This window comes from Paroedura picta, chromosome 4 (genome assembly GCF_049243985.1).
Source record: "Paroedura picta isolate Pp20150507F chromosome 4, Ppicta_v3.0, whole genome shotgun sequence".
In the NCBI taxonomy this organism is placed as follows: Eukaryota; Metazoa; Chordata; class Lepidosauria; order Squamata; family Gekkonidae; genus Paroedura; species Paroedura picta.
Genome location: NC_135372.1, coordinates 146,019,475 through 146,044,698, shown reverse-complemented (window position 1 = coordinate 146,044,698; position 25,224 = coordinate 146,019,475). Strand labels below are relative to the sequence as shown.

The 25,224-nt window shown below is 58.7% G+C and overlaps 1 protein-coding gene across 2 annotated transcripts in view; it reads left to right on the top strand.

Moving 5' to 3' along the window:
• The window catches only part of CDH22 (cadherin 22), a 112,633-nt gene that overhangs the window by 1,398 nt on the left and 86,011 nt on the right, over window positions 1-25,224 (top strand). The window contains exon 1 of one of the 2 annotated variants that reach the window (XM_077336159.1): window positions 645-778. The exons of the other annotated variant lie outside the window; for it this stretch is intronic. The gene's annotated coding sequence lies outside the window, so the exon portion shown is untranslated. Of the gene's footprint in view, window positions 1-644; window positions 779-25,224 lie in introns of those variants that run through there. 2 annotated transcript variants of the gene reach the window in all.

Below are 25,224 nucleotides of genomic sequence, written 5' to 3'. Positions count from 1 at the left end.
GCACCTGCTTGAGGTGTGGGTCTGCTGGAGAGTTCGGATGGAGGCTTTGGGGCAAGGGTGCGCCCCCCCACCCGCTTCCCTGCTAAGTTTTCTCACCTGGCAGGAGGGGGAAGCTCCCTGATGGGTCTGCGGTGTGGGGCAGGGTGTGGGCTTTGCACAGTGGTCGTGGGAGAGTGGGGACAGAGGGGCCTCTCTAGGGCTCAGGCAAGGCTTCACACTGGTTTCTGCCACTCCGCCCAGTTGTGCCAGGTTGGCTGCCTGGGCTGGGTGAGGGGCACTGCCCGCTGGGTGCTCAGGGAGAGAGCAGGGGCCCAGCTGCCCCACTTCTGTTTCCAACAGGGCTTGGGAAACCAGGGAAGGGGGGAGGCACTGCAGGGCCTTTGCCCGCTCTGGGTCCCCTTGGGTTGGCAGGGGGCAGTTCAAAGACGGAGCTGTGTTGGGCCGTGACTCTGGGGTGGCACAGCCTCCTGCTGGGGGGGGGGTCCCTGGGGCCATGCATCCTGCAACGGGGGCACAACGGTGGCTTGAGAGCCCTTGGTGGGCACAGGGGGTAGGGCTGCTCTTCTCTGAGCCAGCCTCTGTGTGTGTGTGTCTCTCTCTCTCTGTGGGGTTTGTGTGGCCATGTTGCTGTGCATGCCGGCCTGTTCCTGTGCAGGTAGGAGGGGCGGCTGGAGGCTGTGCGCGTGGAGGGGGGACCTGGCTGCTAACTCGCAGGCTGCTCAACTCTCTCTCTGTCGGGTGGGATGGCAGCCGGATGCCTTCCGCTGCGCCTCCATGGGTGAGTCTACGCCTTCCTTTGGTTGCAAGTAGCAGGGGGCCTGGGTGTGGGTGGGCCATTGGGTGCTGCCCTGAAGCCAGCCTCTCTCCTGGGTGTGGCTTCGCACATCTGCTTGCCTTGGCGGGGGATGGAGGGGGGAGGCTGCCACCCTCAGCGGCCCAACTTCCTGCAGCCTCTTTTTGTTCCCACTGCTGGGGGGGGGGGGACTAGGGGAGAGCAGAATCAATGGCCCTGGGGAGGAGGGGGGCTGTGTCACTCCTCTTGACTTACTGGGAGTCTCTGGTGCTGTGGCTGGCAGGACACAGGTGGAGAACTCAGGGGAGCCTCAGCATTCCAGGGCAGTCTGCCTTTGAGCCAGGAAACGGAAGCAGGCTGGGGGGGCCCTTTCATGCCCTGCTTGCCAGAATTCTGGCTGGCTCCTGGAAGCAGGTTCCTGTGGCCCTTGCAGTCAGAGTGAGGCAGCCTCCTGGTGTCCTGTCCGTTGCTTGGCCAACTGGTGTTGCTCTTGGGAGCAGCCCCTTTTCCCGCTTTCCATGTCTTTGGCCAGGAGAGGAGGTGTCTCTGGGGCCGACAGGATTTCTGGCTTTTGGGGCCCAGATGGAGGCTTTCTGGGGGCTGGTCCCCTGTCCTTCACTGCAGTCAGCCTCGGAGGGAGGGGAGCTCTCCATGACCAGGGAGGTGTAGAAATCCCAGGCTCGGCTGGCTGGAGTTGTTTCTTCAGGGAGGGGAGCTTTGCAGGGACCGCTTGGGAGCTCTTGAGCGGAAAGACGCACAGCTGCCAGCCTGTGCCAGACTGGGAGGCCTCAGGGAGTGCCTGCCTGTTCAGGTGCTTCAGGTCTGGCACTTCGAGGGGACTGCCCTGTTTGCAGCTGCGGGAGGGGCAAGAGGCAGACCCCCCCCCCGTGGGTCCTGGGGGGGGGGAGCTCATCTTCTGTCCCTCCTGATTTCTGACGGACTGCTCTCACCTTTCCTCAGCAGCCTCGCCTTCCCGGAGATGCTGTGCACGGCTTGGCCTTGGTAGGGAGGCCACGGTGGATGCTCCAGCCACCAGACGCTTCCATAAGGGGGTGTCATGTGGCCAGGGTCTCTCTCCCACCCTTGATCTCTGAGGGTTGGCCAGGGGCCCCAGCACCAGTCCCAGGCAAATCTTCTCTCTTTCCCATGCATGATGAGATGTCGCTGGGTCCCCTTCCAGCTGTGGTGCTCCCTGGAAGGCCTTGGGCATCTGGCAGGGCTGGAGAGGGCCCCAAACGGAGAGGCTCCTTCCTCTCCCTCTCTCCCCCCCCCCAAGAGGAGCAGCCAGTGGGAGATGCAGAGGCTAAAGCATTGGCACAGTGGAGCTGAAGGAGATTCTTCCTGGTCTGAGCTGGGACCATGTGTGCCATTGGGGGGGGGGCAGGCGGGCAGGCGGGCAGAATGCCGTGGAGTAGGCCTTGGCATTCGGGGGAGGGGGGAAGCCGGTTTGGGCTCTTCCTTCCTTGGCGCTCTGACCCACACGTCAGTAGCACTGAGGCGGCCAGGCGAGGCAACAGGCATATCCCTCAGGGCGGGCACTGGGCCCCCGGGAGACTCAGGGGGCAGAGCAGGGATCGGGGTGTGCTGGGCCCGGCACACAGGGGAGTTGCTTGTAGCCCCAGCCTGTCCAGAGCGCAGCAGCCCCAAATGCGCCCTCAGGAGTGGGTTGTGTGTGTATGTGGGGGTTGGGGTGGACCTTAACAGACGGCAGACGAAGGCCCAAGCCATAGGAAGTGATGGCATCACGCTGCAGGGTCACTGTGACACTCTGGCACCCGTGGCCAAAACTCTGTGGAGAAATCAGTGTTGACCATCGAGTCTTTGCCCAGATACCAGGCAGTGCTGCCCTGCTGTGTGGCCAGGCCCGGGCTTTCCTCCTCCTCCTCCTCCTCCGATCCGCAGCAGGGGGCGGGGCCTGAAGGGCTCACCTGCTCTCAGGAGAGAGGCCCAGGAGCTCCCCAGCTGCTCGCCCACGGGTGGATCCCACTCCTCCTGCAAGTGAGCGCAGGGTCTAGAAACCTCCCTTTCGCAGACTGGAGCTGTTGCGCTCCCGAGGGACACGTTTGCCTGCTGCTTTATTAATTCTTGTATTAATTAATTGTATTTATATACCACCCTCCCCCATGGCTCAGGGCGGTTTACATCAAACGGGAACTATCCAAATAATTCAGTTTACAATAACAATAAACAACGTTTTGGAACGGTAGAGAGAACAAGAAGTCGCCGCGTACTGAGGGGCGATCCTGGGAGGGGCGAGTCTGCAGTGAGGGTCGCAGGAGGGAGGCTTGGCGGGGGGGGGGGAGGAGGGGAGGCTGATGGGAAGTAGGGGGTTGGGTCGACCTCAACCAAATGCCTTTTGCTGGCCCTGTGGAATTGTTCCAGTGGTCAGGGCCCTGATCTCCTCTGGGAGCTCGTTCCACCAGGTGGGGGCCAGGATGGAGAGAGCTCTGGCCCTGGTTGAGGTCAGGTGGGCTTCCTTGGGGCCAGGGACCACCAGGAAGTTGGAAGTGCGGGAGCATAAGGTTCTTTGGGGGGTGTAAACAGAGAGATGATCCCTCAGGTACACTGGGTCCAGACTGCATATGGCCTTAACCAGAACCTTAAGCCTGATCAGGAATTCAATTGGAAGCTAGCACAGCTGCTGGAGGATGGGCTGGATGGGGGACCTCTGAGGTATGGAGGTATCCAGGATCATGCCCTGGTTCCTGGTGGAGTGATCCAGTGATAGCTGAACACCTCCATCTGTGAAGGGCTGAGCTTCAGATAACTCTGCTTGAGCCACCTCGTCACTGCTTCCTGGCGGCTGGCCAAGATTTCTGTGGGTGAATCAGGGTGGCCATCCAGGCGGAAGACCTGGGTGCCATCTGCATATTGGTGACATCTCTGCCTGACCCTCTGCACCAGCTGAGCAAGGAGCATGTATGGATGTTGAATAAGATTGGTGAGAGGACCAGTCCCTGTGGGACTTCACCTGTGGGCTTGCACTGGAGGACTGTCCCCCAAATCCCAGCTGTGGCAAGGTGGTGAGCTAGAAGCCCATGGTCAACTATGTGTCATGGTTCGGTCCTTGGTGGCTTGGGAACCGGACCGAACCCCGCCATCAGAGGCGCCCGCGATCACGGAGGTAGGGCATGGTGATCATAGGCAAGCCGGCAGCTGGGCGCCCCACCCGATCGTTGAGGTGGCAATGGCCGCTAAAGAACCTCAATGTCCCCCTCCACCTTTTGACAAGGGCCCGGAGATGGCCCTTTGTTCCAGGAAAATGGGCCATCAGGAACCCCGGAAAACCTCGCATATGTGCATGAGTCATGATTGTATCAGCATGTTCCCTCCGCAAGTACTGGGTGGGGCAATACAGCCTAAGGAGGTGGGTTTTGTATAAAAGGGAGCTTCCACCTGGAGTTCAGTGGAAGCTCTTACTCCATACCAGCGGACTCCACGTTGCTGAAATAAAGCTTGTTCCTGTTGTATCGTTCACCAGGCCTGGCGTGACGTTTTCTTCAAAGGGGCACCCTGTTTTTTCAGTTAGCAAGCGGGTCCCCGACATCGTAAGAGCTTCCCACCGAACTCCAGGGTCGGCATTGCATCCGAGCGCTTATCGGGACGGATCCAGAGATGGCGTTTTCAAGCAACGGGGCGGTCTCGACCCCCACGAACCCCGGGAACATGAGTTTAATGTCCCCGGGAGATTTCCTCCGAAAATCGGGGGGCCAGGAGCAGCTGTCCGGGACCCCGAGACCCTCGGCAGCGGCGGCCAAGGGAAGGCGCCGGGCCATGGGGTTCCCAAGCATGGCGGGGAGCGCGCCGAGGTCTGGGGGGTTGGCCCCAACCTGGGACACCCAGCTGAGGCAGGCGCTTCGCCCGGTAGGACCTGAGGAATCCCTAGAGGACCTGCGGCGGGCCATGGCGGACTTGGCCAGGCGCTTGCAGGCAGCTGAAGCCCGTGAGCAAGCTCGGGCCGGGCCCGGAGGGACTGGTAATACAACGGCGGAGGGGATCGCGTCGAGTGAGGACGTCTCCAGCGACGAGGACGAGCCCGGCACTGGTGAGCGGGCCCCGGACCCCGACCCGGAGCAGTTTTCAGTCCCGAGTAGGCGAGACGGCCAGCGGAGAGGCGAGACAGCAGAGGATCTCGGGGGAGCGGGTGAGCCGACGGGGCGGCGAGAGCCGGACCAACGCAGGAGCGACGTGCAAGGCAGGGAGCGGCACGGCGTCGTTGGGCAAGTTGGTAGCCGGTGGAGCGGAGCAGGACGAGACGGCGGACGCCGAGAATCCCGGATCCGGAGGGGGTCGGACTACTCTCCAAAACGTTCCCCCCCAGAGCTTAAGGCGCGTTTCGACGGGACGCCGGACAACCTCCCGCAGTTCCTCCTCCACGCGCTGACGCATGCCCGGAGGTATGGAGACCGGTATGAGGACTCCGAGGACTTGGTCTGGGGGGTGGCCTCGTGTCTCCAGGGCAAGGCGGGTCAGTGGTACCTAGGGTTGGCCGAGCGCGGCGACCCGGCAACTCGGGACCTGCAGGACTTCGTGGTCGCGCTCCGCCGACGATTCCAGGACCCCCAGGCTGAGGACAAGGCAAAGAGTCGGATCAAGGGACTTCGACAGGGTACTAGGGGGGTTATGGACTATATAGACATTTTCCGGAGGGAAGCAGGCAAGGTGTTCTCCTGGAACGAGGAGACCCAAATCGAGTACTTCCGGGAGGGCCTTAACCCGAAGCTCAGGGAATGGGCCGTGATCAAGGGGACGGAAGAAGATCTGTCTACACTGGAGGGGTGGTGTTTTGTGGTCGCCAAGCTGGAAGCCAGCCTGGGTTGGGCCGCCGCACCCCCCCGGGAGGCCAAAGGCGGGTCAGCCGAGGCGCCGAGACCGGGCCCCGACAACTCTCGCCCCAAACGACCCCCGAACCCCGAGCGGGAAAGGAGACGCCGGGAAGCTCTGTGCCTGAAATGCGGGGGGTCAGGACATTTCGCAGCAGCGTGCCAACGGCAAGGGGGGGAGGACCGCGGGCTCTCCCAGGGGGGAGGTGCGACACGCCCCCAGCAGGCACGCCGGGCGGAGGACCTCCGCAACGAACCGGGAAGCGCCCAGGCGACGGGAAACGGCCAGGACCTGCTGTAGACGGCGCCGGGCAGCAGGTCCCGCGGTGCGAGGGAAAACCCCTACAGCATGAGGCGCGACCTCCGAACGTGGTAATTTTAGAGCTCCGGAACCCGGAGAACGGACTAAGTTGGGTGGGGGAGGCTCTTTTGGACTCTGGATGCGACCACAGCATGGTCCACCCCCAGATAGCCCGGGCTTTGGGGCTACCGAAGCGCATTCGGAAGGTTCCCCTGGTTTTCGTCCAGATGGGCGGCAGCCCGATTCAGGGGGGACCTTTCGGGGAGGAGGTGGGTCCTATCGCCATCCACATAGGGGACCACCAAGAGCTGCGGTGGCTGATCCAGGTCCCCGTAGCGGGATATCGGGCGGTGTTGGGCCTGGATTGGCTGAAGGAACACAACCCCGTGGTGGACTGGCGGGCGGGGACCCTGAAGTTTGACTTGACGGTGGGTGCACGGCATCGGGTCCCCCACGAGAATTCCAGCCACAAGAGGACGGCGGCGCATCCCAGGGGAGCGGCGGCGGCGCAGCAGGAGATACCAGAGCCCGAGGTCCCGCCAGAGTACCGAGACCTCGCAGCCGTTTTCAGCGAGCGGGAAGCGGACGAGCTACCCCCACACCGCCGCACGGACTGCGCTATCAACATCCCAGAGGGGGCGGTACTACCCAAAGGGCGCATCTACAAGATGAGTGAGGGTGAGCTCAAGGACCTCCGGGAGTTTTTGGGTAAAAATCTGGCCCGAGGTTTCATCCGGCCCGCTTCCAGTCCCATGGGAGCTCCAGTCTTGTTCGTCCGGAAAAAGGATGGGTCCCGACGGCTGTGCCAGGACTACCGGGGCCTCAACGCCATCGCAGCGGGGAACGCTTACCCCCTCCCGCTGATCCCGGATTTGCTGGCCCGGCTGGGCAAAGGGACTCTGTTCACTAAGCTGGACCTAAGGGAGGCGTACTACCGGGTACGCATCCGGGAGGGGGATGAGTGGAAAACAGCGTTTAACTGTCAATTGGGACAATTCGAATTTAAAGTGATGCCGTTCGGTTTAAGCGGGGCACCTGGGGTTTTCATGAGTCTAATTAATGAGGTGTTGCAGGACCTTCTGTTTCAGGGGGTGGTTGTTTATTTGGATGACGTCCTGATCTACAGCCAAGATCCCCAAGAGCACGTGACCCTGGTGAGGGAGGTGTTAAAGCGCCTGCTGGCAAACCACCTATACGTGAAGCTGGCTAAGTGCGAATTCCACCGTCCCTCCCTGGACTATTTGGGCTACCGCATCTCAGCCCAGGGCATAGCTATGGACCCCGAGAAGGTGCAGGCGGTGCTGGCCTGGGAAAGGCCCCGCACCCGGAAACAGCTACAAAGCTTCCTGGGGTTTGCTAACTTTTTTAGAGGCTTCATCCCCAGATACTCCTCCGTAGTGGCTCCCCTCACGGACCTGCTAGGTACCAAGGGGAGAGGTCCTCGCGCCACGCGGCCCAGCGCAGCGCTCGGCTGGAATGAGAAATCGGAGGCAGCGTTCCTGGCCCTCAAGCAAGCTTTCGCGTCTGAGCCCACGCTACTGCACGTCGACCCAACCCAGCCGATGGTGGTACAAGTCGACGCCAGCGACGCAGCAGCCGGGGCGGTTCTCCTGCAGCGAGACAAGGCGGGACAGCTGAGGCCGGCGGCCTACCTCTCACGAAAATTCGCCGAAACGGAGCGGAACTGGTCTACCTGGGAGAAGGAGGCGTTTGCGATTAAGTTCGCCCTCACCGAATGGCGGCATTGGCTGGAGGAAACAGAGGAGCCGTTCGAGGTCTGGACAGATCACAAGAATCTGGAGGCGCTCCGGCAACCGCGATCCCTGAACGCCAAGCAGATGAGGTGGGCGGAGTTCTTTTCGCGGTACAATTTCAAGCTTGGTCACATCCCCGGCAAAGAGAATTTCCTCGCGGACGCCCTCTCCCGTCTGCCGCATTATGGGGAGGGGTACGCTCCCTGCACCAGGTCCGTGTTTGGTGAGGAGCAGCTGGGACGGGGGGTCGTCACTAGGCGTCGGGCCAGGGAGGAATGGGAGCCCGACCCGGCGACCGCCCCGCTCCGAGACCGCCTAGTGGCAGCCTACGGGACAGACGAGGAGCTGGCTGAGCTCCGGGACTCTTTGATTTTGGACTCCGGTCTCTGGCGGAGGGGGGAGGCTGTCTACGTCCCGGAAGGGCTACGACGGGAAGCCCTCAGCCTCTGCCACGATGCTAAGACCGCCGGGCACTTCGGTTTCGTAAAATCCTGGAAGTTGGCCCGGCGGCGGTTTTGGTGGCCCAGTCTGCGGCGGGACACAAAAGCTTACGTCAGTGGTTGTCCTGTCTGCCTGACCTGCAAGCCGGGGGTTGGCAAGCCGAAAGGTCTGCTGCACCCGCTCGAGGTCCCGACCCGGCCGTGGTCAGTGATCTCCATGGACTTTATAACAGACTTGCCTCCCAGCAAGGGGAAAACGGTGATCTGGGTGGTGGTAGATCTATTTTCCAAACAGGCCCATTTCATTCCTTGCGCCAGTGTCCCCAGTGCTTCACAATTGGCTCGGATGTTCCTGGATCACGTGTTCCGACTGCACGGGCTGCCGGACAAGGTGATTTCCGATCGGGGCTCACAATTCGTGTCCCGGTTTTGGCAAGCTTTCCTGCGCCTGTTAGACATCGAGCAAGGGCTGAGCTCCGCTTACCACCCCCAGACGGACGGGCAGACCGAGCGGGTTAATCAAGTACTGGAGCAGTACTTGCGGTGTTTCGGTTCCTATCATCAAGACACCTGGGTGCCCCTGCTCCCCCTGGCCGAGTTCGCGTACAACAACGCAGACCACAGCAGCACGGAGATGTCGCCTTTTGCCGTCGTCTACGGGACAGACCTGAGACACTTCCCGGAGCTTGGAGAGGTCCCCGCCCGGGAATCGGCCGACCTTCGCGAGTGGGGGAAGCGTGCCGGGAGCTGCTGGAAGTCGCTGCAGGAGCAGCTCCACAAAGTCAAGGCAGCGCAGAAAGAGGACGCCGACCGGAAGAGACGACCAGCTGAAGAGATCCGACCGGGGGATCGAGTTTACCTTTCCACCCGGAACCTACGGTTGAATTTGCCCAGCAAGAAGCTAGGCCCTCGGTTTTTGGGGCCTTTCGAGGTCTTGGCCCCGATCAACGAAGTTTCGGTCAAGCTCAAGCTCCCCAAGAACCTCCGGCACATCCATCCCGTCTTTCACGTGAGCCTTCTAAAGAAAACTCCGGACGGTGACGTTTGGCACCCCGTGGTTTCCCCGCCAGCGCCCGAGGTCCTGCCGGGGGGGGAGCACCACGAGGTGGCGGATATCCTGGACTCTAGACTCCACAGGGGGAAGTTGCAGTACCTCGTGGAATGGAAGGACTTCGCTTTGGGGGACCGGGAATGGGTCTGGGCAGCGGACGTCCTTGCGCCCCGACTCACTGAACGTTTCCACAAGCGGTATCCTGGCCGTCCCGGGGGGTTGGAGAATGGACCTTTGGGGGGGCAGAATGTCGTGGTTCGGTCCTTGGTGGCTTGGGAACCGGACCGAACCCCGCCATCAGAGGCGCCCGCGATCACGGAGGTAGGGCATGGTGATCATAGGCAAGCCGGCAGCTGGGCGCCCCACCCGATCGTTGAGGTGGCAATGGCCGCTAAAGAACCTCAATGTCCCCCTCCACCTTTTGACAAGGGCCCGGAGATGGCCCTTTGTTCCAGGAAAATGGGCCATCAGGAACCCCGGAAAACCTCGCATATGTGCATGAGTCATGATTGTATCAGCATGTTCCCTCCGCAAGTACTGGGTGGGGCAATACAGCCTAAGGAGGTGGGTTTTGTATAAAAGGGAGCTTCCACCTGGAGTTCAGTGGAAGCTCTTACTCCATACCAGCGGACTCCACGTTGCTGAAATAAAGCTTGTTCCTGTTGTATCGTTCACCAGGCCTGGCGTGACGTTTTCTTCAAAGGGGCACCCTGTTTTTTCAGTTAGCAAGCGGGTCCCCGACACTATGTCAAACCCTGCTTTGAGGTCTAAATGGACTCCGGGGAATGGTAGAGGACAGGAAGGCCTGGAGGATCATTGTCCATGGGGTCGCGATGGGTCGGACACGACTTCGCACCTGACAACAACATCAACAAGCATGAGCAATGTTGACCCGCCTCAGTCCAGCTGGTGATGGAGGTCATAGGTTAAGGCAGAGGTTCTCAACCTTCCTAATGCCGCAACCCCTTAATAAAGTTCCTCATGTTGTGGTGACCCCAACCATAAAATTCTGCAAGTGTTCTTTCACACAAATTAAACCAAAACTGACCAATGGTGTGAACATCTGTTGCTTGTGATGGTATCTAAATTGGTTTTTTTCCGGGGGTTTTCAGTTCAGTTCTGCCTCTTGTCCCACCATGCCAATTTCGCCTTTTTCCGCTGCTCCAGACAGACAAATGCTCTATCTCAATCTACTTCGCAAGGCTGTTGTGTGGATGGTGCCCCCCCCCCGGCCAAGCTGCTTGCCATGTCGTGACCCCTGTGAAAGGGTCGTACGACCCCCAAAGAGGTCCCAACCCCCAGGTTGAGAAGCCCTGTGTTAAGGCAACCAGCACTGACTGGGATGGGTCTAGGACTTCATAATAATTAAGTAAAATTAGCAGCTAACAGTTAAAAACAGTTGTTGTTGTTGTTGTTGTTGTCAGGTGCGAAGTCGTGTCCGACCCATCGGGACCCCATGGACAATGATCCTCCAGGCCTTCCTGTCCTCTACCATTCCCCGGAGTCCATTTAGACCTCAAAGCAGGGTTTGACATAGTCGACCATGGGCTTCTAGGAGTCCGGGGAATGGAACATTGCTCATTCCCCGGAGTAAAAACAGTTAAGGGAAAACAATTCAAGAATCTGTCCTGGGCCTTTCTAACCTCGGTAGTTAAAAAGTCAAATGGGATTTTGGGTTGTATTAAAACAAGTATAGTGTCCAGATCACGGGAGGTGATGGTACCGCTTTACTCTGCTCTGGTTCAGCTTCACTTGGAGTCCTGTGTTCAGTTTTGGGCACCCCAGTTGAAGAGGGATGCAGAGAAACTGGAGCGTGTCCAGAGGAGGGCAACAAAGATGGTGAGGGGTTTGGAGACCAAGACGTAGGAGGAAAGGTTGGGGGATCTTGGTCTGTTTATCTGGGAGAGAAGACAAGAGGTGATATGATTACCAATACTTGAAGGGCTGTCATAGAGAAGATGGAGCAGAGTTGTTTTCTGTTGCCCCAGCGGGTCAGACCAGAACCAATGGATTTAAATTAATTCAAAATAATTTTCGGCTAAACATCTGGAAGAAGTTCCTGACAGTGAAAGCGGTTCCTCAGTGGAATAGGCTTCCTTGAGGGGTGGTGAGATCTCCTTCCTTGGACGTTTTGCTTTTCAGCAGAGGCTGGATAGATTAGGCTGGTTTTAGGAACTTGGTTTTAAAAACTTAGGCAGAGTGTGAGTGGGTGGGCAGGAAGGGCTGTGCCAGTGATGGTCTCTTGTGGCCCTTCCTTGCAGACCCAGGGAATTGCGAATTGATGCTGTGGGATGGGAGGTGGATTCCCTCCAGGCCAGGCTGGATTCTGGAGATATTTTTTTGGGGGGGGTGGGGAGGATCACGGGCATGAAATTGGGGCCACTGTGGGTGGGCAGGTAGTTGTGAGTTCCTGCCTTGTGCTGGTGGCTGGACTAGATGACCCTGGAGGCTCCTTCCAACTCTAGAATTCTGTGATTCTCCTTTCAAATGCTTTCCTATCCTCTGTGTTTGGGACCTGGCTGCCTTATCCCGGCCAGCTCTGAGTTCACAGTCGGACTCCGCAGACCGTGGTCTCAATGGCGAAATAGTAGGCTGCAGGCTGGGGAGGGCAAGCGTTTCTCCACAGCAGAGTTATGGAAATCCATTTTATGTAAGAAAAATGGGAAGCCCAACCCGTACCTGTGAACAAGTCGCAAACTGTTGTGCCTGGCGCTACTGTAGGACATACATCTTTAATTTTTGCAAAGGAGGGGGAGGAAGGAATAAAATTTGAAGGTTGAAAGCAAATTCTGTAGTGAACAAAATAAAGTGTATTACTTTTGCAGGAACACCCTCATATCATTAGATTAGGTAGGGCAGCCAGCAAGGTTGGATTTTAAGTCAAATTGAAAATACTGATAAGGTATTATTATCAATTTTAAAGGATTTAAAGCATATTGTTTCCGCACACACCCCTGCTCCAATCCTTGGACGTTATATGTAGGTATAAGTGAAATGCTTTGCAAGGCAGGCGAGGTTTTCCTCTAAAAGAGAAAACATTTCACTGGAGATTATTTAGTATTCCCTCAAATCTTCCAGTTTTTCCACAGGACAAATTTTAAAAAGTCCTTGGGGGAAAAAAGGCACCGAAACCTGATCAATTCCCCCCCCCTTCTCTGGGCCCCCCATTTCACGTTCTGATGGGTCCAGATTTGACCTTTCAGTCCAGGACGTAGCAAAGGATGTTCAGTGCGGCCTGAAATTCGTGGCCCTCAAGCAGGCGTGTTTTCTCGAAGCCACCGGAAGGAGGCAGCTTTTGCCCCTGATCTTCTTTGGGGGCAGATTTTCCCTCCCCTCCCCTCCCCTCCCCTCCTCAGCTGGCCTCTCCGGTCACACATGCTTGTTTGTGCTGAGCCTGTGGGAAGGGGGGCTAGGAAGGCGTGGGGGGGGGGGCTGTGGCCATGCTGCCTTCCGGACTGGGGGAGCAGCTGTGGCTTCCCTCCCTGCAGGCTCTGGTGGGCACCCCCCCCCCCCCATCCCTGAGGCCCCGTTTCCACTTTTGGAGGAGAGGAGTGGTGGGCAGGTTTATGCCCCCCCCCTCTGCTTCTGGGCAGCTCTTTCTCTGGGGGGGGGGAGTAGCAGACATTTGCCTAGCAAGGAGCGGGATCAGGATCTCAACCCAGATCCGCCACCAGTCCCTGTGTGTGCAAGGAGAGTGTCTCTCAAGCACAGTGGGCCCCTCTTGGATTCGGGGGGGGGGCTGGCGTTGGGCCCTCCCTCTCCCCCCCTCTGCCTCATGAGCACCACGTGCCGCTGGAGCTGGAGGGGAGGCCTGGCCCTGACCTGGGGCTTGTTGGGAGGGTCTGTGGAGGGGGAGTGAGACCCTTCATTTTCCAGCAGTGGGGGCTGCTGCACATGTCCTTCCACATGGCTCTTGCCCCCCCCCCTCTCTCTCAGTGCAGGCCTGTGGGTTTTGTCTGGCTCCTCTGGCCTGCCGGGGCTCTTGCCCTCCAATACGCTTTTCATTTCTGGGCCCTCGTTTGCGTGTCCCTCGTGCTGGGCGCCAGGTCAGGAGGGGCCCCTGGAGAAATGCAGCCGGATCGCTCTGGCAGGCTCCTCTGTGGGGTGGCTCCCCTTCCTGGAGGAGGCTGGGTGGGTGGGGGTTTGGGGCCTCCCCTGCCACCCTTTCCAGAGTGTTGCTAAGGACGGGGGACCCCCTGCAGGCGGTGGCGGGGGCCGGGAGAGGGGGCCTGGGGGGGGGCAGGCTCTGAGGGCAGGCACCGGAGGCTGGCTTCGGGGCGGGGCCTGGTGGAGGGTCTTGCCAGGGATCTGGGGATGGGTGCTGGCCGGAGGACTGTTTGCTGTGTGCCAGGGCAAGCCCCGGCTCTTGCCTTGCCCACCCAGGGACCCCCCCGCCGCCCCCCCCCGCCCCAGCTTGCAGAGCTGGTGGTGCTGGGGGCTCCTTGGAGGAGGCTCAGGAGCAGGGCAGGGAGGGAGCGGATCACCCACTGGCAGGGTGGGGAGAGCCTGGCCCTTTTGGAAGGCGGCCAAAAGGCCAGACGGTCCAGCGGGTGACGCTGCTGGCAGGAGATTGGGGTACTTGTGGATTGTAAACTAAACATGAGCAGGCAGTGTGATGCAGCGGTAAAAAAGGCAAATGCCATTTTGGGCTGTATCAACAGGGGCATCACATCAAAATCACAAGATGTCATAGTCCCATTGTATACGGCACTGGTCAGACCACACCTGGAGTACTGTGTGCAGTTCTGGAGGCCTCACTTCAAGAAGGACGTAGATAAAATTGAAAGGGTACAGAGGAGAGCGACGAAGATGATCTGGGGCCAAGGGACCAAGCCCTATGAAGATAGGTTGAGGGACTTGGGAATGTTCAGCCTGGAGAAAAGGAGGTTGAGAGGGGACATGATAGCCCTCTTTAAGTATTTGAAAGGTTGTCACTTGGAGGAGGGCAGGATGCTGTTTCTGCTGGCTGCCGAGGAAAGGACACGCAGTAATGGGTTTAAACTTCAAGTACAACGATATAGGCTAGATATCAGGAAAAAGTTTTTCTCAGTCAGAGTCGTTCAGCAGTGGAATAGGCTGCCTAAGGAGGTGGTGAGTGCCCCCTCACTGGAAGTCTTCAAGCAAAGGTTGGATACACACTTTTCTTGGATGCTTTAGGATGCTTAGGGCTAATCCTGCGTTGAGCAGGGGGTTGGACTAGATGGCCTGTATGGCCCCTTCCAACTCTATGATTCTATGATTCTATGATTCTATGAGATGTCCAACCTCCCTGCCCGCTGGGTGGATGTTCAGGGATGCCCCTGGAGGACACCCACGCACAGCCCCCCTCCCCCTCCCCTTGCCCACCCGCTGCAGGTTCTTTCTGGCTCTGCCTGCCTGCCTGCTGGTGTCTCTACTCCCCCCCTCCCCCACCTTCCTCTGCCTACTTCACTGCCCTTGCTTCTTGCTTCCGAGCCCCCCCCCCTCTCTCTCTCGAGTGGCTTGGAAGGTGGGCCTGCAGGAGAGAGCCCAGCCACGAGGCTCAAGGTCTCTGCTTTGCGGAAGGCACGTGGCGGCCCAGCACGTGCCGCAGGTGGCCCTCGGGCAAGGCAATGCAGGCGGGGGGCGGGGGCAGAGAGGCCGTGGTCCGAAGGTGCTGGAGGGGCCGGTCCTCCACGGCCTCCTCCTGGAGGGCGGGCAGGTAGCCACCGGGAGTGCCTTCAGTTCCCTTGCTGGCCCACAGCCCTGAGGCTGGCTTACCTGTGCCAGGCCCACGGGGGCCCTGTCGGAGGCTGGCAGCCCTTGCCCACTCCTACCTGCTCTATCCACCCCCCACCCCCACCCCACACGCCTGCCAATGGCCACGCTCAGGGGTGGCAGCTCCCAAGCTTAGCAGCTTTGCTCAACACCATTCTTCCAGCCTGGCCTGGCGCACACGGCCTGGCCGTGCCTTGTGTCCTCTGGGTGGGAGCCCACCTCATGGCCTGTGGGCCAACAGGAGAGCTGCAGGGATCCATTCTGGCCCCGGAGTGGGGCGGACCTGGTGGGGGGGGGGGGGGCTCCAGTGCTGGCCCAGGCAGGCAGCCCCATTCCTTGTTTGCCCTTTCCTTGCCAAAATTGCTTTTTTTCTGCTTGAGGGAGGCACCCCCACCTACCCTGCACACAAAAGAGAACTGGCATCCTTTGAGAGCCAGGAGTCAGGCAGCAGGTGGGGTTGGCTGCAGGATGTGCTGTTGCAGATGAAGGGTGGGGGGTGGCCTTTGGCCTTGGCCCCCTTGAGCCAAGGAGAGCCCCTCCCTTGCCCTTTCCTTGGTCCCACTGCTGGCTCCTGGGCCGTTCCCTCCCGCTGTGGTCCAGGGCCGCCTGCCTGGCCTCCTTTCTGCTGCCCTGTGGGCAGTTCTCAGCTATTCTGGGTTCTGGAGCACCCACTGAGGGCTCCCAGGAGAGGCGGCTAATTACCGGAGAGGGAATGGGGATCGATGCCTTCTTTGCCAGGGGCTTGCCGGAAAAATAAATTGGATCCGTTCGGGTGAAGTGGCTGCCCAGGAGGAAGGGACCTGATTCCGCCAGGCAGCTCCTCCTCCCTCCGCCCACCTAGAAGATGCTCCCCCCATGCAGGATAATGGAGGAGGCGCTGGGTGGCTGCCCCCTTTCCGCCCTCCTGCCTCCTCCTCCTCGGAGGCCCTGTGAGTACCCCTTCCCAGGGTTCCCAGGGTCCCCCGGCTCCTGCTCCCCAGCCCCTCTCCTCTGGCACGTCCCGATTAGCATTCCGGCTGTGGCGGGGCTGAGCAATTAACGGGCAAGGGGACCGTCATTCATCCTGACGGGAGGACTCGGGGGATCTTCGGTGCTCGGGGCTGGGAAGGGAGGTTCTCTGCTGGGAAGGAATGTCACGGAGCTGTGGACACCGAAATGAAAAGCTATTAATAACGATCCTGGAACTTCACTTCCATCAGCTGTTTATTTAAAGGTGCTCCGTATTCAAAGGCACCTGATTTATGTGGGCAATAACAGGCGTGGGCGCAGGATCACTGTTTTAAGCAAGGCTAATGGGGTGAAACCATCACACTGCGACAGCAGAGACCATGCTGGGAAAATGATACGGGAGCGCCAAGGAGGCGATTGGTGGCATTATCCAGGGCCCGCGGCTGGGATGGAGCCGCGGGTTCTGCGGGCACCTCCACTCGGCTGCTGGCGGCGTTTACGAGGCCTTTTACGCCCCTTCTGCCTCTTCCTTCCCAGCTGGATTTATTGGCCGTGAAAGGATATAAAAATTTGATTCTATTGGACAGGACGCTAAAAGCCTCTTTCTTGCATGGCAAGGGAGCTGGGCGCCTCTGGCTGGTGGGGAGGCGTGTGCCGTGTGGGAGTGTGTGTGTGTGTGGGGGGGCACGCCGGAAGATCCAGAAGCAGGGCTGGGCCGTGTCCTTCCAAGGCCGGCCTCCCAGGGCCGACTCCAGCTCCGCCTGCAGCAGTCTTTGCCTGGAGACTTGGAACTGGTTTTTTATTAGGCCTGTTAAACAAGGCCCAGAGCTGCCTGCTGGTGACAGCCAGTGTCTCTGGCAAAGATGCCAGGTGAGGGACGGAAACCTAAATTATGAAGACGCCCTAGAGGCCATCTAGTCCCACCCCCTGCTCAGTGCAGGATCAGCCTCAAGCATCCAGGAGAAGGATCTGTCCAGCTGCTGCTTGAGGACGGCCAGTGAGGGGGAGCTCCCCACCTCCTGAGGCAGCCCCTTCCACTGCTGAACTAGACTCCTGGAATCCTAGAGAGGGAAGGGGCCATGGAGGCCATCTGTCAGGATTGTAGAATCTCTGTCATAAATTAGCCTGAGTTCCTCCATGTCAGTTATATTGTTTAATTGAACCTGGCGCCTGCTAGCCCCGGCCTTGTAGTGTGTAAGCAATAAAGTAGAGTAGTGATGTTATTCTAACCTTATCTTGTTATGGGCTCACAGGGTTGTTGTCAATTCTCTCAAGGATGGGAGTTTGGAATCCTGTTGTTGTTTCACATATGTCTTTCCTCACTAACCCCCCTCCTTGGGAACTGTCAAGTTTTGGGCGGGAGAAATGTATTGATAAGCTGAGGCAAATCTGGCTTCGAGTCAGATTTGACTTTCAGTCCAATGCGTATAGTGCTAATCAATAAAACTATTTTCTTTTGAATAAGTTTTGTTGTGAGTTTCCTGTGCGTCTGACACCATCTAGTCCCACCCCCTGCTCAGGGCAGGATCAGCCTCAAGCAGTTCAGTTCTGCCTCTTGTCCCCCATGCCAATCTCGCTCTTTTCCGCTCTTCCAGACAAACGAAAGCTCTATCTTGATCTACCTCACAAGGCTGTTGTGTGTATTCCCCCCCCCCCGGGCCAACTGCTTGCCCTGCCGCGACCACTGTGAAAGGATCATTCGACTCCCAAAGGGGTCCCGACCCCCAGGTTGAGAAGCACTGTTCTACCTAGTTTAAACCCATGAGTGCAGGTCCTCTCCTCTGCTGCCCACACGGACCTTTCCCTGCTCTCCTCCGACAACCTTCCAGAGACTTCCAGAGGGTCATCCTGCCCCCTCGATTCAATTTAATCTATCTCCTGTTTGTCCCAGGGTGGGGGCCATGATCACATGGGTTCCCTCGAGGTCCCTCTGACATGACAGACTAGCGAGGCATCAGTGGGGCAGGGAGATCAACTTCACCCTCCCCTTCTGGTGTGCCATTTCCCACCCCCTCCCCCCACCCCCGTGCCACCCACCACCACAGATGTCGCCCCCAGCCAAGATGGGAGGCTGTTATGCTCAGCGATCGGTCGGCCTGTGCCTCAGTGCGAACAGTGGGCTAAGAGTCAAGTCAGCACAAGGGAAAGGAGGAGGCCAGGACCTTAAGCCCCTGTCCCCATGGCTCGATGACTGCCTGAGCCCACCCCCCCCCATCCCCAGGCCCTTCCCAGGCAGAAGTTCCAAAGGCCGGCCTGATCCCGGTGTGGGGGGGGGCAGAGGCCACCAGCCTTGCAAGCACCACCCCTTCCTTTCCCCCCAGGCCAGGCTCGGGAGAGGAATAGCCCCCCCCCACCCCCCCTGGAATGATTTCCTTGGCTGGGGTCCTTACCTGCCCCCCCCAAACACACCTGCAGAGCCCTGGGAGGGAGGGAGGGAGCGGATGGGCGGTGCAGGCAGGCCTCCTCTGGAGTCAGGTCTCTGCTTCCCAGTCGCCAGGGGAGGACAAGGTGTTTGCTAAAACTCACCCACAATCGGTCTTTGGGGAAAGTATTTCAAACTCAAACTATTTCTTCTTCAAACCTTCTTTGGTCCAAGTTCCAAAGAAATTTTAATTGCAAAGAAAATCTCAGCATCTCCCTTGGGGGAAAGTGCTTTTGCAGCCAGAACCGTCTCGCTCGGCAGTAATTCCTCTCCAAATAGGGAATTTTCATGCTTCAGCGAGACGGACACAAAGCCTCCTCGGCCCTCCTCCTCCTTCGTGGCGCACGTCCGGACAGGCGGAGGCGGAGGCCAGGCCTCGCCAACCACCTGCACCTGCCAGCTCCGGAGGCCTGGCAGAGGCTGCCAAGGAGGGGGCCGGTTGCCATGGGCACGGCCCGGAGGAGGGAGGGTGGCCAGTTGGGGGGAGAGGAGGCTGGGCAGGGGGTAGGGCTAGACCCCACAGGAAAGCAGCCCTGAGGCCAGAGGACCAAGCCTGTGCTGCAGAGAAGCCCCTGGCCAGCTTCTCCCCACTCCAGAGCCATGGGGGAGGGGGCAGGGCTCGGTCCCTGGCCCGGGCCCCTGAGCGGCCCCTTCAGCACTCCTCAGAACTGGCCCCATGCTCTCACGCTCAAGAAGTGCCTGGAGCCCAGTGCCTCTGGACGCAGACCTTGGGCCAGGCCCCCCCTGCCCCCTTAGTGCGCTCCCCGGCAGGGACTGGAAATCACGCAGGGGATGAAAAGGCATCACTTCTCCCCCGCCGCCAACTGCCGGGACGGAGTCTCCACCCAACCAAGAAACGCCTCCAGGACTCCTCCGCTGCTCCCAGCAGGAAGGGCCGGAGAGCAGAGGGCAAGCGGAGACCCCCCCTCCGAAGAGGCCTTCAGCCCCACGTCATGTAGCCCCCCTTTGCTAAGGGACCTGTAGTGGGGGGGAGGGGGCAACTGAACAAAGCCTGGATGCCAGGGAGCTAAAATATTCACCCCATGAAACCGAGAGATTAAAAGGAAAACATGAAATGGATTTCTGGCCCCTTGACAAATGCAAAGGGAATTGGCTTCTTTTAATCAAATGTTTGGCAGAAGGATGAATTATTTATCATTCAATATGGCCGGTTAAATGGGAAATTGACCACGTGCCCCAAGGCCTCATCCGCAGCTTCCTGCCTTGCAAGTCCCCAAATCCTGGGTGGGGGAGGGGGGAGGAACTTGGCTCTGCCATCCACCTCCACCCCACTCAGAAGGAGGGTATCCCCTTCGCTTGGGGCACCAGGATCAGGCAGACCCACCGCCCTTCCTTGCCTTATCGGCTTAATTCTCGCTAGTGGGGGCTCAAAAGCCCCACCCCACCCCCACCCCTTGCTTCCCTGGGCAGGGACGGCTGGCCTCCTCCCTCCTCAGCCAGCAGCAGCCCCCACTGCCCTAGGAGCAGAGCGGGGGGAGGGGAGAGGGGCTGGGGGCAGAGCAGCAGGCAGAGACCTCTGGGAGGGGCTCTTGAGCTCTGGCCCCACCAGCAGGTGCCCTCTGTCCTCCCAAAACAGCCAACAAATGGGCTTACTGATGTCCCTGGCGGGTGATGCTTCCCAAGGGGGGGGGGGCGCAAATGATACAACTTCGTCTACATTGTAGCAGAATTGTACCTGGCCAGCTTAATAAAGAAGACAGGTTTATTTGAACTCATAACCTGCCTTTCTCTAAATGGCTAGATATCAGGAGGGGGAAAAGGGAATGTTTATAGTCAATAGTTCAGCAGTGGAATGGGCTGGGGAGGGGGACTAGATGGCCTGCATGGCCCCTTCCCACTCTAGGATTCCAGGAGTCTAGTTCAGCCATGGAAGGGGCTGCCTAAGGAGGTGGGGAGCTCCCCCTCACTTGGCCGTCTTCAAGCAGCGGCTGGACAGATCCTTCTCCTGGATGCCTGAGGCTGACCCTGCACTGAGCAGAGGGTGGGACTAGATGGCCTGGATGGCCCCTTCCCACTCTGGGATTCTAGGAGTCTAGTTCAGCAGTGGAAGGGGCTGCCTAAGGAGGTGGGGAGCTTCCCCTCACTGGCCGTCTTCAAGCAGCGGCTGGACAGATCCTTCTCCTGGATGCCTGAGGCTGACCCTGCACTGAGCAGGGGGTGGGACTAGATGGCCTGGATGGCCCCTTCCCACTCTGGGATTCTAGGAGTCTAGTTCAGCAGTGGAAGGGGCTGCCTAAGGAGGTGGGGAGCTCCCCCTCACTGGCGGTCTTCAAGCAGCGGCTGGACAGATCCTTCTCCTGGATGCTGGAGGCTGATCCTGCACTGAGCAGGGGGTGGGACTAGATGGCCTGCATGGCCCCTTCCCACTCTGGGATTCTAGGAGTCTAGTTCAGCAGTGGAAGGGGCTGCCTAAGGAGGTGGGGAGCTCCCCCTCACTGGCCGTCTTCAAGCAGCGGCTGGACAGATCCTTCTCCTGGATGCCTGAGGCTGACCCTGCACTGAGCAGGGGGTGGGACTAGATGGCCTGGATGGCCCCTTCCCACTCTGGGATTCTAGGAGTCTAGTTCAGCAGTGGAAGGGGCTGCCTAAGGAGGTGGGGAGCTCCCCCTCACTGGCGGTCTTCAAGCAGCGGCTGGACAGATCCTTCTCCTGGATGCTGGAGGCTGATCCTGCACTGAGCAGGGGGTGGGACTAGATGGCCTGCATGGCCCCTTCCCACTCTGGGATTCTAGGAGTCTAGTTCAGCAGTGGAAGGGGCTGCCTAAGGAGGTGGTGAGCTCCCCTTCACTGGCGGTCTTCAAGCAGCGGCTGGACAGACCCTTCTCCTGGATGCTGGAGGCTGATCCTGCACTGAGCAGGGGGTGGGACTAGATGGCCTGCATGGCCCCTTCCCACTCTAGGATTCTAGGAGTCTAGTTCAGCAGTGGAAGGGGCTGCCTAAGGAGGTGGGGAGCTCCCCCTCACTGGCCGTCTTCAAGCAGCGGCTGGACAGACCCTTCTCCTGGATGCTGGAGGCTGATCCTGCACTGAGCAGGGGGTGGGACTAGATGGCCTGCATGACCCCTTCCTCCTCTAGGTTCCTATGAGTCTTGTTTAGCAGTGGGATGGGCTGCCTAAGGAGGTGTGGAGTCTAGTTCAGCCATGCTCTGTTTTTGGTTATTCCCGGCCCCAGAGAAGTACGGCTGGCCTCGACCAGGGCCAGGGCCTTTTCGGTCATGGCCCCGGCCTGATGGAACCAGCTCCTGGTTGAGTTGCAGGACCTGCAGGAGCTTTCCGCATTCCACAGGGCCTGCAAGGTGGAGCTCTTCCACCAGGTCTATAGGTGAGGCCAGAGCGATGAGGAAGATCATGCCACCCCTCCCCTAAGGCCAGTGCTGTTGTTGTCTGTCACTCTGGCCACTGTGGCATCGAGGGCCCCCCTCCTGCCCCCGTGATACTTGGCATAGGTGATGGAGGGAGGTTCGTGCATCGGTTTTATCGCCATGATTGCTTATCGTTGCAATTTCGTATTTTTATTGTATTCTGTGATGTCCAATTTTAAAAGGGTTTTGTTTATTTATTTATTTATTTATTTTTGCATTTATATACTGATTATAACAGATTATTGTAATCCACCATGAACCGGCTCAGGAGTAGTGGGAAATAAATCTCAAAATAAATAAATAAGGGTATCTGCCTACAAGAGAGGGGGAAGTGGTTGGCTGCAGGGTGCAGGCACCCACAGAGCTGCCTTTAAGCCTCGGCTCTCTTGCTCGGACGGGTGCAGAAGAAGCAGCCCACACAGTCAAGGGAGGGCCATCTGAGCCTGGGTGTTCGGGGTAGGGCATTCTGGAGGTCATCTGTCCATGGGGTGGCCGTAAGTTGGAAGCAGCCTGGCAGGCCCTAACACAGGCACACAGGCTCCGGCAAAACAAATGCAAGTTATTGATCCAGTGAGTGAGAAGACAAAAGAAGGAACTTATTGATGAAGACATTAAGACAAAGATTAGGAATTCCTTTAAATACACTAGAAGCCGGAAAGCAGCCAGGGAGACACCTGAGCTGTTGGATGGCAAAGGAATGAAAGGGGTCCTTCCGAAAGTGAAGCTGCAGGAACTCTTTCCCTCTGTTTTGGTTCTGGAAAATGTGAGGTCTGACTGCATATTGAAGATGCTTTGCCAGGAAAGGACTCAGAAGAACTCACGGAGTTGAGGAGAGACGCAATTCTAGGGCTAGCTGCCTTGCTTAGGGGGCAGCACTCGGAGGGGTCCTAAGAAACGCATCACAGAAAACGTAAATCTCCTTGCCAGAATATACGACATCTCTAATAGAACGCCTCGGTAAGTAGCGACCATCATGCTGTCTTTTTCCAAAAAAGAATCCAGGTTTGATCCAGGCAATGGCATCTCAGTTAGCCTAATTCTGCGCTGAGTGGATTGGAGAAAATGTTTGTAAATATGGAATCATGACGACTCGGGTTGCATTCCCTCGTAAGAAGGGCTACCCACTGCGAATTGTTGGTGGAGCCTAGGGAAGGCGGGGTTTGGGAAGAGCTAGGATTCCAGTTTGGGGTGCCGTGCCAGGGAGCCCCCCCTCCAAAGGGGCCGTAAGCTGGTCTCAGGGCAGGCTGGCACCCCCACTCTAGGAAACGGGGCTGGCGGGTGAGCATTTCTCCTGGTTAGGGGGTGAGAATTCAGGGGGAGATTGCAGAGAAGTGGGAGGAATTCCTCCTCAGGTCTCGTCCCACTGTGGAAGAGCTGGACTGTGCGCTCATGCTGGGTGTCCTGCCCTGGGAGGTGCCTCTTCCTTCCTCTCCCCCCCCCCATGTTTGTTCTCCCCTCTTTCTCTGGGTGGCTCTGGCACCTCCACCAGCTAAGCACTTTCCTTTTGGGGGTCCGGCACACAGACTGCTCAGGGGCAGGCCCTGCTTTGTTTCCTGCTCCTCAGCCCCCTCCTGCTCTGCCACCAAAGCACTCACTGGGGCATGCGATGTTTCACTGCCGCCCCTGCCCCCTCGCTCTCCACACAGTGCATCCTGAACAAAGGAGAGCTTTAACGTGGGTCACAGGGATCAGACTACCCGCACCGAGAATGAAATTTACGAAGAAAATAAAAACTATACTCTGCATTTGCAAACACAACCGCCGGGATGGAAGGAAACGCGAGCCAAAGACTGTCTTCTAAACCCTGGCTTCTACGCAGAGATGGCCACTCCAGTCCTTGGAAGGCACTCCAGTCTTTAGGGGTCCACCATGACCTTGTTCCGTGGCTGGAGACCACCTTCCCCCAGGGCCCGGCCACAGCAGCATGGCTCACGTCAGCAGGGGGTTCTGCAGTGCTGGTGTGCAAAGGGCGCCCTCAACAACTCCCTGCACGCACATGTGGGTTCTTGGTTGTGGCCCCCACCTTGCAGAGTGGTCTGCCCAAGGGGGCCGGATGCCTCCTGCTCGCCTGGCTTTGTGCAAACTCTGCAGAACTGGATTCCTCACGAGAGCTTTTCTGCCCAGATCAGAAGGCTGCAGCGTTCAGGCCGGTTCCCAGAATTCCTCATGGCATGAAAGGCCAGGGCCCGGTTCTGCAGTCAGTGCTCTGTGGGGCCCACTTGCAAGGAGGCTGCGAGGGTGCAGCTGTTGCCCTGCTTAATTCATCGTGTTAATACTTACGCGGGACTTCGGATCCTTGGGGTTGGTGCCACACCTCTACGATCATAATGTGTCCGTTATATAATGCCCCCTTTTCTGGACTGACTGCGGAACCCTCTGGGCAGCAGGGCAGAAGACCCACAACGACATGGAGAACGATATCGGCTAGTCAGAATAGTCCAGCAGGGGAATGGCCTGCCTAAGAAGGTGGTGATCACTGGTGGTCTCCAAGCAGCGGCAGGACGGATGACCCTGCACTGAGCAGGGGGTGGGACTAGATGGCCTTCAAGGCCCCTTCCCACTCTAGGATTCTAGGAGTCTAGTTCAGCAGGGGAATGGGCTGCCTAAGGAGGTGGGGAGCTCCCCCTCACTGGGGGTCTTCAAGCAGCGGCTGGACAGATCCTTCTCCTGGATGCTGGAGGCTGATCCTGCACTGAGCAGGGGGTGGACTAGATGGCCTGCATGGCCCCTTCCCACTCTAGGATTCTAGGAGTCCAGTTCAGCAGTGGAAGGGGCTGCCCAAGGAGGTGGGGAGCTCCCCCTCACTGGCCGTCTTCAAGCAGCAGCTGGACAGATCCTTCTCCTGGATGCTGGAGGCTGACCCTGCACTGAGCAGGGGGTGGGAGGAGATGGCCTGCATGGCCCCTTCCCACTCTAGGATTCTAGGAGTCTAGTTTAGCAGTGGAAGGGGCTGCCCAAGGAGGTGGGGAGCTCCCCCTCACTGGCCGTCTTCAAGCAGCAGCTGGACAGATCCTTCTCCTGGATGCTGGAGGCTGATCCTGCACTGAGCAGGGGGTGGGACTGGATGGCCTGCATGGCCCCTTCCCACTCTAGGATTCTAGGAGTCTAGTTCAGCAGTGGAAGGGGCTGCCTAAGGAGGTGGGGAGCTCCCCCTCACTGGCCGTCTCCAAGCAGCGGCTGAACAGATCCTTCTCCTGGATGCTGGAGGCTGATCCTGCACTGAGCAGGGAGTGGGACTAGATGGCCTGCATGGCCCCTTCCCACTCTAGGACTCTAGGAGTCTAGTTCAGCAGGGGAAGGGGCTGCCCAAGGAGGTGGGGAGCTCCCCCTCACTGGCCGTCTTCAAGCAGCGGCTGAACAGATCCTTCTCCTGGATGCTGGAGGCTGATCCTGCACTGAGCAGGGGGTGGGACTAGATGGCCTGCATGGCCCCTTCCCACTCTAGGATTCTAGGAGTCTAGTTCAGCAGGGGAAGGGGCTGCCCAAGGAGGTGGTAAGCTCCCCCTCACTGGCCGTCTCCAAGCAGCGGCTGGACAGATCCTTCTCTTGGATGCTGGAGGCTGATCCTGCACT